General features: G+C 33.7%; 1 protein-coding gene and 1 long non-coding RNA gene across 3 annotated transcripts in view; one reads left to right on the top strand and one right to left on the bottom strand.

Annotated features, from left to right (window-relative positions):
- Positions 1 to 14,254, bottom strand: part of LOC105209366 (mucin-2) — a 273,739-nt gene that overhangs the window by 20,910 nt on the left and 238,575 nt on the right. The gene's annotated exons all lie outside the window — the stretch shown is intronic.
- Positions 1 to 14,254, top strand: part of LOC128921605 (uncharacterized) — a 118,663-nt gene that overhangs the window by 3,802 nt on the left and 100,607 nt on the right. The window lies entirely within an intron of this gene.

Genomic DNA, 14,254 nt, shown 5'->3' with positions numbered 1-14,254 from the left:
TTTTTCACTATTGTTATACCCCGCCTACTAGCTTTTTCCGCTGCGAACATTGCTCATGCACTTCAGCCATTGTTTGTTATCGTTTTATTGCCTGACACACACCAACGCTCAGCACATTTATGCAGCACGAGCTCGTGCCACACGTTGGCAGTGTGAGTATCAAAGTGTGCTTGTGAACTCGTGCGTGTCAGCCAACATTTTTTCACTGCCACAAATGCACAAAAGTTCAAACTACTTCACACACATTTATGTCAGCTGGTACATACACACATACACACACACATACAATAGCGTTTGTAGGTATGTGTGTGCACTCGGTGTTGCATTAGCAGCATTTATTGTAACGCGTGTGGCACGCTCAGGCAGCGGTTGTTGTTGTTGCTCTAGTACCAACAGTAGCGGCAGTGGTTCATGCTGCCACTTCATATAAGTGAGTGCATAAATTTCTTTTGTTTGCTTGCTTTTTTTTTGGTTGCCGGTAGAAAATAAAGGAAATAGCAAAAATTCTGAAGATTGCTTAGTTTTTGTTGTTGTTTTTTTAGTTTTATTGTTTTTGTCACGTTCGCTGTTTTTTTTTTTCAAATTGCTTACATATATTTTATATACCTACATAAGTCTATGTTTGCATGTTGTTTTCGGCGTGTCATTCTTCAACTGCTGTGTTTGGATAATAAAAAAAGTTACTCATACGCAGCGTTGTCCACGAGGTTGTTGATCTGTTTCACCTGTTTTAAGTGTATTTGTTTTAACTCTTTTTGTAATTTCTAGTTCTAGTTAGTGTTTTTGCTGGAAATAAATAATGAGAGCGCTCAATAATAGACCGAAAATTGGCTATTTCTACATACATGTGGGCTCAATGAGGGAACAAAAAAATTATTGATAAATATTTTTGCTATAAAATGTTGAATTTTGATTTTTGAATGTTGTGGGGACGCAAAAGAGTTCGGAACAAGTTTATAGTATATAGAGTGCTCTTTAGACAAAGGAAGTTTAATAAAAATTAACGTTTCCGTACAAACTGTTTCCGGTTTTCCACTTTTGGTTCGACAATTTCCGGTTCTGGGTAAACTATTCCCACTTCCGGTTCATAACGGAACCGGCAATAAAGGAACGTCATACTAGTTTTCGGAATTCGCTCCAAATATTTCCGCTTCCGGTTCTCATAACTGAAATGAAGAACTATAAAATTTCACTTCCGGTTCCAGGTTTCTGCTTCTAGAATTATAGAACTTGAAATAAAGGAACATTTCCGATTTACACCGTCTTCTATTACAATAGATAAACGGTCTCGACTCCCTACTTCCGGTTCTAATATGATTCGGAACCGTAAAAGAAAGGAACGTGGACTCATTTGCCGGTTTCTGCCAGTTCCGGAATGTTCACTTCCGGTTCTAATATGAATCGGAAGAACATACAATAGATGGTTCTAATATGAATCGGAACCGGAAAATAAAGGAATGTGTTCTCAATTTCCGGTTTCCATCAGTTTCGGAAAATTCACTTCCGGTTCTAATATGAATCGGAAGAACATACAATAGATGGTTCCGGTTCTATTATGAATCGGAACCGGAAAATTAAGGAAATAACTCAATTTCCGGTTTCCATCAGTTTCGGGAAATCCACTTCTGGTTCTAATATGAATCGGAAGAACTGTAACATAACATTTCCGGTTAAGAAAAAAACTATTTCCGGTTCAGGGTTTCCACTTTCACAATTCGGAACCGGAAATATATATAAATTTATGGTAATTTTCGTTGCCGGCCCTGTCAAATCTCACTTCCGGTAGCTACATGTGCCTGAATTTCTACCAGGCGACGAGGAGCAGGTAGTAGGTTGCTGCGAAACACAAAACAAACAAACTTAATGTCGATGGAGGCGCCTCTAAACATAGCAGGAACTTACTGATTTTTCTCCTGTTTAATTTTTAGCTAAAACAAAATAAAAAATAAATAAAATCACACCCTACTATACATTTCTACACTGCTAACGCTATATTTAAATTGCATTCACCTGCAAAACTATTTTCCTTCTTCTAACTGTGACATACATATACATATACGAGTACATAGAGCATTTCTCTCCCATAAAACTTTTTTTCAACTCGACTCCCTAGAAAACTGATGACAAATGTTTGCCAGCTATAAACTATGCAAACGAGTATAAAAAATGCACTACCATCATAAAGCACACAAAGAAAGGGCAAATGGTTGGGAAACAGGTAAAAGGAAAACAACAACTCCAACAATACATACATACTTAGTATGCATTCGGTGATGAGAATAAAAACCGCTTGCCACAAAAAGCCGTCCGTGTGTCGCAGTGCATTAGAAATGCCATAAATATGCACCGGCTGCCATAACTCAAAGCGACAAATAATTTGGCTGTGTGTGTATATACGAAAGTAGTGTGTATGAAATATTTAGCGTGATCGGTGTGGGTGCTAGCTGGTGGTTGCATGGTGTGGAGAACAATAGATAAACGGAAAGTGAAAGACTCTAGTCACTAGTAATTCAAGTTGAATGCAGTTGTATATAAAAATTTCGCTAGAAAAATATTTCGAAAGATTTATTAAAATTTAAAGTGCCATATTTACATAGTTCAATGGCAAAAAAGTTTAATTTTCAGATTCTGTTGATCTTTAACTCAATCAACGTAATATTGTTATTATTTAGCAACACATTTTGCTTTTACTTTTATATTATTTAAAATTCAAATATTTCTTAATATTTTCACGAATATATGTTATATTGAATAGTAGTTTAATGTTACTTTTAGATAAGCGACACATTTCATATGAAGTTCATATTATGAACATACAAATGTTACGTATACGCCATGTCCAACACACTTCGTTCAATTTAGAGCTTTGCAGACATTAATTAGAAATATTTTTTTTGATTATGTTTTCATGAACGTTCGGCTTTTGATATGCCTGCTGACATTAGTTTTTGTTGCGCTGGCAATCATACACATTTCTATTGAATAATCAAATGTTGCGTATACGCCATGTCCAACTTACTTTGCGCAATATAGAGCTTCAAATACTTTAATTAGCGAAAGGTAGGCATGCATTTAAGGGAATAAAATTAAATATTTTGTATAGATTTGTGGCGCGTTGTCCTAATTCAAGTACAATAAATAATATAGCCTAAAATAATTGAATATTATAATTTACTGAAAACTGAAGCGATATCTTCACTAGTGCTTACTTTATATATTGTAAAGTAAACGATTCAGATAGACTTCAAAGTTCTGGTATATGGAAAGTAGGCGTGGTTGTGGCCCATTTTGAAAACATATCAATGGGATGCCAGAAAATTGTTATGAATCAAATTTCATTGAAATTGGTCGAGTAGTTTCGGAGATATGGTTTTTAAATCATAAGTGGGCGGAGCCACGCCAATTTAAAATTTTGTATACCAATTTGAGTACCATCTTTGCATTGAAATTTGAGGTTTCTGGCGTTTTTCCATATTTTGTATGGGAGGTGGGCGTGGTAATAAACCGATTACCTCCATTTTTGGACTGTAGGTAGTACATGAAAAAACGACTCAAGAGAGATTACGTGACATAACATGAGTATTTTACGAGATATGTACAAAAAACTGAGTAGGGGGAGGGACCACGCCCACTTCCCCAAAAAAATTTACATCCAAATATGCTTATTCATAGTATGATCCTTTATACCAAATTTTATTTTTAAAGCTTAGTTATGACACTTTAGGTGTTTTCTGGTTTCGCCATTGTGTGGGCGTGGCAGTGGTCCGATTTCGCTCATCTTCGAAAGCAAAGCTGTTGAAGAGCTTTAGAAGTTAGTTATAGAACATATCTTCTTTATAGTGATTATAGAAAATAGTATTTTTAATAAAAACTAACGTTCCGTATAAACCGGTTCGGGAACTTCTCACTTCCGGTTCTGAGTAAACTATTTCCGGTTCCCGCTTCTGGTACATAACGGTCCCGGTTCAAACTGTTTCCGGTTTCGAGAAATTGTACTCTCCTCACTTCATAACGGAACCGGATATAAAGGAACTCAGTTTTCGTCGATTCCGGAGAAAATGTTTTTGGTTTCGGTTCCTACTTCCTGTTTTCAGATGAACCGGAAATGGAGGACCGTAAACTTTCATTTCCGGTTTCCCACTTCCTGCTCACATCGGAACCGGAAATAATATATCGTAAACCTTCGTTTCCGGTTACGGTCCCGCCAAATCTAGCTTCCGGTTGCTAGATGTGCCCTTGCACATCCTTCTACTCCCCTGCCGGCGCCGCTCCAAAAAAATGTATTTCAATTTGGGTGCGAAAATCCCTGATTTCTACCAGGCGACCAGGAGGAGCAGGCAGTAGCTTGCTTATTATATTATTTTCAACACTTTTTACTAAAAATATTAATTCCATAAACAATTTCTATTTGTGTCACCCTGTACAAATGTTGCTACTAAAGTAGAACAAACACAAGTAATTTGCATAACTGCATGCAGTCGTAATAGAGATATATATACCCTCATGCATGGCACATTTTGATACTATTCTGCATGTGTGTACACAGTTATATTTCACTAAATGGAAGCCAAACAGTTATCAGCATAACATATATGTATGTATGTATATACATCTAGATACACATCTCACAGCCGCCTGCATGCACAGCAAATACGCAAATAAAATGTTTGCCAATGCAATAATACAATGCCAGCCAGCCGGAGTGGCAGCAACAACAATAATAATAAAAAAAAAACTATTAAAATAGTTGCGCATGAAATGTAAAACACAAATATATGCGTATACTAACAACAACAACAACAAATGCATGTTTGGTATATTTGCTTTCACTTGCAAATAGCACCATGCACTGGCAGCATATTGTTGTGCTCTGGCATTGCCAAAATATTTATTTATTTGCCAACAGCAGCAGCTGCCACCACACACTGCTGAAGCAACAAGAAAAGGGACTAAAAAGACACAAATATTGGAAAGCTTTTATTGCTTGTTGTTGCTGTTGTTTGTTGTTGGTGTTGTGCTGTTAGTGAGCTGAATAAAATGTGTTGCATGCAACTAAGGGGCACAGCTGTTGAATCGCTGCTACTGCAAATATCAGCAAATAGATAGACACATAGACGCGCAAAGCATAATAGCGGGCAGTCGGGACGAAGAGACAGACAGACAGACAAACGCTATACAAAAGTGCAATGGCAAGTTTTCATTGCTGCTCCTCTCTCTCTCTCTCTCTCCACCTCTCTCTCCTGTGCGTCTTTGAATTTAGTGCCCCGCATGTGTGTGTGTGTGTGTTGGTGTGCGGTTAAAAGTTGTTGGCAATCGGTTTGCCAGGTGATTCCGCCGCGCTTTCTACTATGCCCCTCTGCATATGCTTCATTTATAGCTTTTTGTTGTTACTATTTGTTGTCTGTTGTTGCTTCCTGCTAAACTTATGTTACTTTTGCGCTTGTCTGCCGCGTTCGCTTGTTATATTTGTTTGATGTGTTAGCGGTTTTATGTGTTTGCAGAATTTTTGGCTTTGGCCAACTTTCACACACTCAAACTTTATGTGGTCACTCTGGTTTTTTCCTCCATTTCAACGGAATTTAATTAAAGCGTGTAGAACAAGTGTTTGCTGAAATTGAAGTTAAAAGAGATCCAGTGATCTAATTTCCTTTATATTAGACCCTGATTATTGTAGAAGTTACTGAGTTGAACCATGAGCTTGAGCTTTGTTCGACTAAAGAGCCTTTTTAAGGACAATTAAGGTCACTAGTTGCGGTTTTCAAAACCCTGGACCAGCTGTTCTTGACATCAAATAACATTCGCTTGAAGTGTTGAGGTTCATATTTCTAATAGACCATACTAAGTACACAGTTTTCATGAAACTCCTAATTTACGTCGATTCCTTTTGCGAGTGATTTTAGACACAGGATTCATCTCTTAGCATTTTTTTATATTTTTTCTTTTTTTTAAGGACTTCCACGCGCTGGAAAATTTTGTAATGAAGGATCAGTCGGCACAGAGGCGAGACAGTTCGATAGTTTAGTCGACTTCTTCATCTCCTTAGGCACTCCAACCGTGCGTCGGTCTGGGCCGAGAACTCAAAACTTCGCTAGTTACCTATATCGTTTGCGAAGACATGCCAGTTGTTTCCTATGCACTAGGCCCTTCCATTGGATGAATGCTCGTCCTTGTTTCTGTTGTCAACCAAAGTCTCTCGAATCGAAGGAGCTTTTCGCTGGAACATGATCTTCCATGCGTATGATATGGCCCAGCCGGCGCATTTGTTAGATTTTTATGCGCTTAGCTATATCCATGTCGCCGTAGTGCACATACATTCCATGGTTCCATCTACTTCGGTACTCCTCGCTTACGCGGACAGCTCCAAAGATCTTGAGGATAATAGTTCTCTCGAATGCTTCAAGTGCTTTCTCATCTCGGTTTGTTGTCGTCCTTGTTTCTGTGCCGTATAATCGGACGTGAATGATAAGAGTATTCTAAAGCGTAATTTTTGTTTGAGGGCGAGAAGGACTTTCGAGCATTGTCATCCGTTTTTGGTAAAGAATAATAATTATTGCTCTTTGATGCCACATCCTCCACTATGATCGGTTTTCTCATCGAAAGAGAGAAATTGCTTTGGACTCTAGAGAGGAAACCTTTCGGCAGGAAGAAAATGTAGGTCTTAGTATTATTTATATATAATTTCTTTTAACTCCTGTTGGAGCGTAGAGCCTGACCTTAGGCTTAGTAGAAAGAAAGTTATTAACAGTCTTTATAAACAGTCGACAGCAGTTGAAGTCGAGGTTTTTACAGTGGTTCTTTCATAACTCGAATCACCATAATCCACAAAAAAAAAAAACTTCGAGTTAGACAGACTTCCGAGTTACGGAAGGTAATTTGTATGCAATTTGACTTCTATTGCCAATTCAAGACATCGAGTTATGGAGATCTTCGACTTATAGAAGTTCGAGTTATGGAAGTTCCACTGTATTTTCATGTGGATTTGGTAGTTGGAGTTTTGAGTTTTTATGAAGACCTCATGCGTCAAAAGTTGAGAGATATTTGCTTGTCTTAACTCAAGTTCCGCTTGTGCCCATCCTTATCTTTTTTTTTCTTTTATCCTATCTTTATCTATTTTTTCTCTCTATATCTCTTTCTACCTCTCTATCTCTTTTTGCATCTCTATTTCCTCCATCTTCATCCACAAAAGGGTTGAAGTCTTCGCTGTCGCCAAATTAGAAATGTTTCTAATTTTGCCGACAACAATGCTGCCACTAACATGTGAAATGTAAAATTATTCAAAGTTCTCACAAGTATGACGTTATTTTGCCAGCAGAAACGTAAAATAGCTTTGATATATCATTTATAATAACAATCGATTATTTAAAACAAATAAATCGACCATTTTTACATTTTTTACGTAAATAATTTCACTTTAAACTAAATATATAAATTTTATTGAAGTGATAGATGTTAGTATGGCAACAATGAAATTGCTTTTTGATATGTCGCAGCCGTCTTCAAAATGTTCAAGACGCTGGCTTCAAAGCGACATTTGTGATCAGCCGTCGCTACGTCGTGTCGTGTCGTCGTCTTTGTGTTCAGCACTTTTCTCTCTATCTCTTTCTTTCTATCTCTCTATATCTCTTCCTGATTCTGTATCTCTTTGTGCCTTCCTATCTGATTCATGCTTTTCTGTCTCTCTCTCTCTCTCTCTCTCTCTTTTTTGCTCTCTTTATTCCTTTATTCCTTTCTTACTCTCTATATCTCTTCGTTCATCTTTCTCTCTCTCCTTTTCACGCTGCCTCAACCTCGTTATATTATGGCTCAAAATATGGATAAAGAGAATTTGATGCTTAATTTCTCATTAAATCTGATCTTTTTCAGATAAATTGCGAAAAAAAAAATGTTTGGTGAAAATTTCCAAGTAGTAATCAAGAAATTTTTTTGTTACGAATATTTTATACCGTTTTCAAATATTTATATAAGTCCACCTTCACATATTAGTACATAGCCTTGTGTGCAAGTATGTTGTTGTATACCTTCTAATCGTTCTTCAATAACTGCAAATACCCATTTTCACCGAATTGTTTGGATAAATACAAATAAGAATAAAAATAAAAATAAAATTTTTTGGAAAAATATCGAATTCGATATTTGCTCGAATTCCATAATTTGGTAGGAATTTTCTCTCTACAAATACACTATTAAAATTATTGACAGCACAATATTGGGCAAATATTTGTATTGTGGAAATGTTTTTGCAAACAATAAAGATTTGGTATTTTTGTTTCGCCTATAAAATAGATAAGCATATATGTGTATGTATGTATGTATTCATATAGGTATTTGTCATGAGCCTGAGTTACCACTAATTGTGATATTCGGAATTTATATTGCAGTATCATTGGTATGAGCTGCAAATAGAGTATTTTCGAATATTTGCATATTGCATACAATGCAAATAAAGACAAAATATTGTGGATTTATTTATTTTTATTTTTAATTTTTTTTCGTTATATGCACATCAAAGTATGAATATACGTGTATTGAAGAAAAAAATTATTACAGTTAACCACAAAACTATTTTTGAGTATTTATAAGTTGCCAAATGCAGGCGAAAGTGCCTCAGTGTGTGTAATTGTAATAAACGCACATTTGTGTGGGCAGTTTACCTAGAGATGAATCTGGCATATGTATATGGAGTAGAGTAGAGTAGGCGCTTTAATGCACTTACAACAACAACAACAACACTTTGCCACTAAATGCACACAAGTTGCAACAAGCTTGCAACATTGAAGCACTCACTATGAGGGTGTATACATACATACATACATATCTTCCACATGGTCAAAGCCATGACCGTAGGCTCACATTTTACGGTTAGTCGGCAAAGCTTTGATGCAAAATCGCACTCAACTCAACTAAGTAAAGCTGGAATGCTAGTGCAAGTACAATTTTAAATGAAAGTGAATTTCGCATCGATTTCGACACACTTAAGCAAATATTCGCACGCGCGCAACAAAGCAAACACTCTCACACACACACGAACACAAATACGAATATATATTCGTAAAATGTTGCAAGCGCTCAAAGCTTACACCAACGCGTTCAATGTTTCCAAATATTTGCAATTCCTCTACGCTATATGCAAGCATGTAGCTGTCCATATAAGCCACACTTAAACTCTGCAGCTGCTTTTTGTGCTTTATTTTATTTTATTTTATTTTATTTTTTTTTGCAACTTTTTTGATTTGTTACGCAAATACTTTCCTACCCTTTGAGTGCGTGGTATGGTATTTCGCTTGGTTTTTTATTTTTGCTCGAATTGCAATTTATTTCAAGTTTACTGCGCAAATAAAAATTTACTTTTACACATTTTACGCTGAGATTCCAATTTTTTTATTGTTGTTGGTTTTCTGCTGCAAAGCACACTTTGGCGTTCCATATAGGCTAACTGGTGATTGCCTGCATTTTTGGTTTCACTTTGTTATATCATTTGTTAGTTTTTCTTCATTTGTTTTGCATTTTTTTTGTTTTGAAAATTAGTGCTATATTACATTTTTATTTGAATACATGCTATAAATGGTATTTTTGTACCAGCAATCAAGTGTAATTTGTGTGTGAAATTATAACATCATAAATATAGTTTCATACTATCAAACCAAAGCATTTTTTCTTTTATACGAGGTGTGTTCAAAAAATAACGGGAATTTTAAAATTTCGTGAGTTTCAAAAGACAAACATTGTTACATTTTTTTCCTATCTCCGATCCGAGACATCGGTGAAAGAACCAGAGGCAATCCCAAAAATTGAGTTTGGGAAGGTTTTTTTTTGATGGGGACTATTTTAAATCCGATATCATTTTTATACTCTCGCAGCAAAGTTGCTAGAGAGTATTATAGTTTTGTCCACATAACGGTTGTTTGTAACACCCAAAACTAAACGAGTTAGATAAAGGGTTATATATACCAAAGTGATCAGGGTGAAGAGTGGCGTTCAAATCCGAATGTCTGTCTGTCCGTCCGTCTGTGCAAAAATCGGAAATGAGCAAAATCGGACCACTGCCACGCCCACAAAATGGCGAAAACCGAAAACACATAAAGTGCCATAACTAAATCATAAATAAAGCTATGGAAATAAAATTTGGTATGAAAGATCGCATTATGAAGGGGCATAGTTGGATGTAATTTTTTTGGGGAGGTGTGCGTGGCCCCGGTCCCAAATAAAGGGTGATTTTTTAAGAGCTTGATAACTTTTTAAAAAAAAAAAACGCATAAAATTTGCAAAATCTCATCGGTTCTTTATTTGAAACGTTAGATTGGTTCATGACATTTACTTTTTGAAGATAATTTCATTTAAATGTTGACCGCGGCTGCGTCTTAGGTGGTCCATTCGGAAAGTCCAATTTTGGGCAACTTTTTCGAGCATTTCGGCCGGAATAGCCCGAATTTCTTCGGAAATGTTGTCTTCCAAAGCTGGAATAGTTGCTGGCTTATTTCTGTAGACTTTAGACTTGACGTAGCCCCACAAAAAATAGTCTAAAGGCGTTAAATCGCATGATCTTGGTGGCCAACTTACGGGTCCATTTCTTGAGATGAATTGTTCTCCGAAGTTTTCCCTCAAAATGGCCATAGAATCGCGAGCTGTGTGGCATGTAGCGCCATCTTGTTGAAACCACATGTCAACCAAGTTCAGTTCTTCCATTTTTGGCAACAAAAAGTTTGTTAGCATCGAACGATAGCGATCGCCATTCACCGTAACGTTGCGTCCAACAGCATCTTTGAAAAAATACGGTCCAATGATTCCACCAGCGTACAAACCACACCAAACAGTGCATTTTTCGGGATGCATGGGCAGTTCTTGAACGGCTTCTGGTTGCTCTTCACCCCAAATGCGGCAATTTTGCTTATTTACGTAGCCATTCAACCAGAAATGAGCCTCATCGCTGAACAAAATTTGAAAACGAAACACATTTCGAACCGAACACTGATTTTGGTAATAAAATTCAATGATTTGCAAGCGTTGCTCGTTAGTAAGTCTATTCATGATGAAATGTCAAAGCATACTGAGCATCTTTCTCTTTGACACCATGTCTGAAATCCCACGTGATCTGTCAAATACTAATGCATGAAAATCCTAACCTCAAAAAAATCACCCGTTATGTTTTTTGTACATATCTCGGAAACCAATATAGCTATATAAACCACACTTTCGGCAGTCGCTTTTTTTAGCCACTTCTTAATACAGTCAAAAATGAAAGAACTCGTATAGTAACCACGCCCACCTCCCATACAAAAGTTAAGTTGAAAATTACTAAAAGTGGGTTAACTCACTAACGAAAAACGTCAGAAACACTAAATTTCACATAAGCAATGGCAGATAGAAGCTGCACTCAGATTTTTTTACAAACTGAAAAAAGGGCGTGACGTCGCCAACTTATGGGTCAAAAACCATATCTCAGGAACTACTCGACCGATTTCAATGAAACTTGGTTTGTAATAGTTTCCTTACATCCCAATGATATGTTGTGAAAATAGGCCAAATCGCTTCACAACCACGCCTACTTCCTATATACCAGAAATTTGAAGACAATCTGAATCGTTTACTTTACAATATATAAAGTAAGCACTAGTGAAGATATCGATGCAGAACTTTGCACAAAAACTACGTTTATAGTATGGCAGCCCCATTCTAACAATCGCCAAAATCGAACCATAGGTTTTCAAGGCCCCATATATCGAACACGAGGACCTCGGTGCTTCTAACCTAATATTATGGTTTCCAACTTTCAATGGACTTTATACAATATATATGACGAATATGTGGGTCAAATTGTGTATTATATAATATAAATAAAGTTAAATAAATAAATTGCGAGAGTAGAAAATGTTCGGTTACACCCGAACTTAGCCCTTCCTTACTTGTTTTTTATTGCTTCTTTCTTCATGGGTGACTCTTATACTTCAATTTTTTCATACGCTGCGGTATAGTCGATTATTATATGTAGTGGGCCAGAAGTAAATACATAAACCTGCTAAAGTTGAGATATGTTATTATCAAGCCTCTTAATGCCAATAATCCAGTCTTCTTAGGCTAATTTCCGGTTCAAGAGCCGTATGTGAATACCACGGAAAGTTAAAGTAGTAGTAGTGAGGTATTGTTTACCAGTTTTCTGCTTAAATGTTAATTTGATTGCTTACTTCCAGACCAAAGTTCTTTCTTTCTTTTATACGGACGAATTCTGAATATTTCAGTAAGGTCCCCAATCGATAAAGACCCCATTTATTGAACTTGCTTAAATTTATCAAATGTAGACACTAGAACAAATTTTATTATATTTATATTGCATCACCTCACACTTGTCCGCCGCAGTATTTGTGCAGTGCGATTTATTATGTTTCGAAATATTTTTTTTAACGCCGTCATACACCATCCACACAGTTTGCTCAACAATAAGATATATGTACGTTTTCCGTTCTAAAAACCTAAATATCGATTCGACACAACACTCTCTCTTATATATGTATGTATAACTATGACATTGAAGACATGGCACCCTGCAGTCGCGCTGCAAAAATGTGCCACACCATAAGTTATACTCCGAAGGTCAACGGAAAGTTAAAAATTTCGACAAAAACAAATGTGAGATTTTGTTGCATAAAAGTTGCGCAAACAGTGTGCATTACAATTTGTGCATTAGAATTTGTACGTATACATATGTATGTATTTATACACATTTAGATATGTATGTATATATCCGTTTGTTATTTGCCCAGCGCCATTTCACCTGTGAATGCCAGCCATTACTCATACGCCACGTCCGACCGACCCAAAATATCATCGACGCACGTGCAAATGCAGTGCTAAACTCATTTTGGGTTGTAGCTATGGATTTTGATTTATTTAAAATAACATGACAGCGTTGAATGGTCTTGTCTGCACAAATGACCTTAAGGAGTTTATATTTTACATATTTTTTTGTGTGTTTTTGGCAAAGGGTTAGTATTTAAACACATGTATGTATACATGTAGATTGATTTTAGGAATTTATGATTTATTGCATTTTTTAATTTAAATTTTAAATTTTTAGAAAACAAAGTTTTGATTAAAAAAATTGTTTGTTTATTTTCAATTATTTTTATTTTATTTTTTAATTTAATTTAATTTTATTTAATTTAATTTTATTTCTATTTTATTTTATTTTTATTTTATTTTATTTTATTTTATTTTATTTAATTTTATTTCTATTTTATTTTATTTTATTTTTATTTTATTTTTTTATTTTATTTTATTTTTATTTTATTTTATTTTATTTTATTTTATTTTACATTATTTTATTTTATTTTATTTTATTTTATTTTATTTTATTTTATTTTTATTTTATTTTATTTTCTTTATATTTTATTTTATTTTATTTTATATTATTTTACTTTCTTGTACTTTATTTTATTTCTATTTTATTTTTATTTTTGTTTTTATTTTATTTTTATTTTATTTTATTTTATTTTATATTTTATTTTATTTTATTTTATTTATATTTTATTTTATTTTTATTTTTATTTTATTTTATTTTATTTCTATTTTATTTTATTTTATTTTATATTATTTTACTTTCTTGTACTTTATTTTATTTTATTTCTATTTTATTTTATTTTACTTTATTTTATTTCTATTTTATTTTATTTTATTTTATTTTATTTTATTTTATTTTATTTTTATTTTATTTTATTTTATATTTTATTTTATTTTATTTTATTTTCTTTATATTTTATTTTATTTTATTTTATTTATATTTTATTTTATTTTATTTATTTTATTTTATTTTATATTTTATTTTATTTTATTTTATTATATTTTATTTTATTTTATTTTATTTTATTTTATTTTATATTATTTTACTTTCTTGTACTTTATTTTATTTCTATTTTATTTTTATTTTTGTTTTTATTTTATTTTTATTTTATTTTATTTTATTTTATATTTAATTTAATTTTATTTTATTTATATATTATTTTATTTTTATTTTATTTTATTTTTATTTTATTTTATTTTATTTCTATTTTATTTTACTTTCTTGTACTTTATTTTATTTTATTTCTATTTTATTTTATTTTTATTTTATTTTTTTTTATTTTATTTTACTTTATTTTATTTCTATTTTATTTTATTTTATTTTATTTCTATTTTATTTTATTTTTATTTTATTTTATTTTATTTTATTTTATTTTATTTTATATTATTTTACTTTCTTGTACTTTATTTTATTTCTATTTTA

Source organism: Zeugodacus cucurbitae, chromosome 4, assembly GCF_028554725.1.
Source record: "Zeugodacus cucurbitae isolate PBARC_wt_2022May chromosome 4, idZeuCucr1.2, whole genome shotgun sequence".
Lineage (NCBI taxonomy): Eukaryota > Metazoa > Arthropoda > Insecta > Diptera > Tephritidae > Zeugodacus > Zeugodacus cucurbitae.
This window is presented reverse-complemented; position numbering and strand designations above follow the sequence as displayed.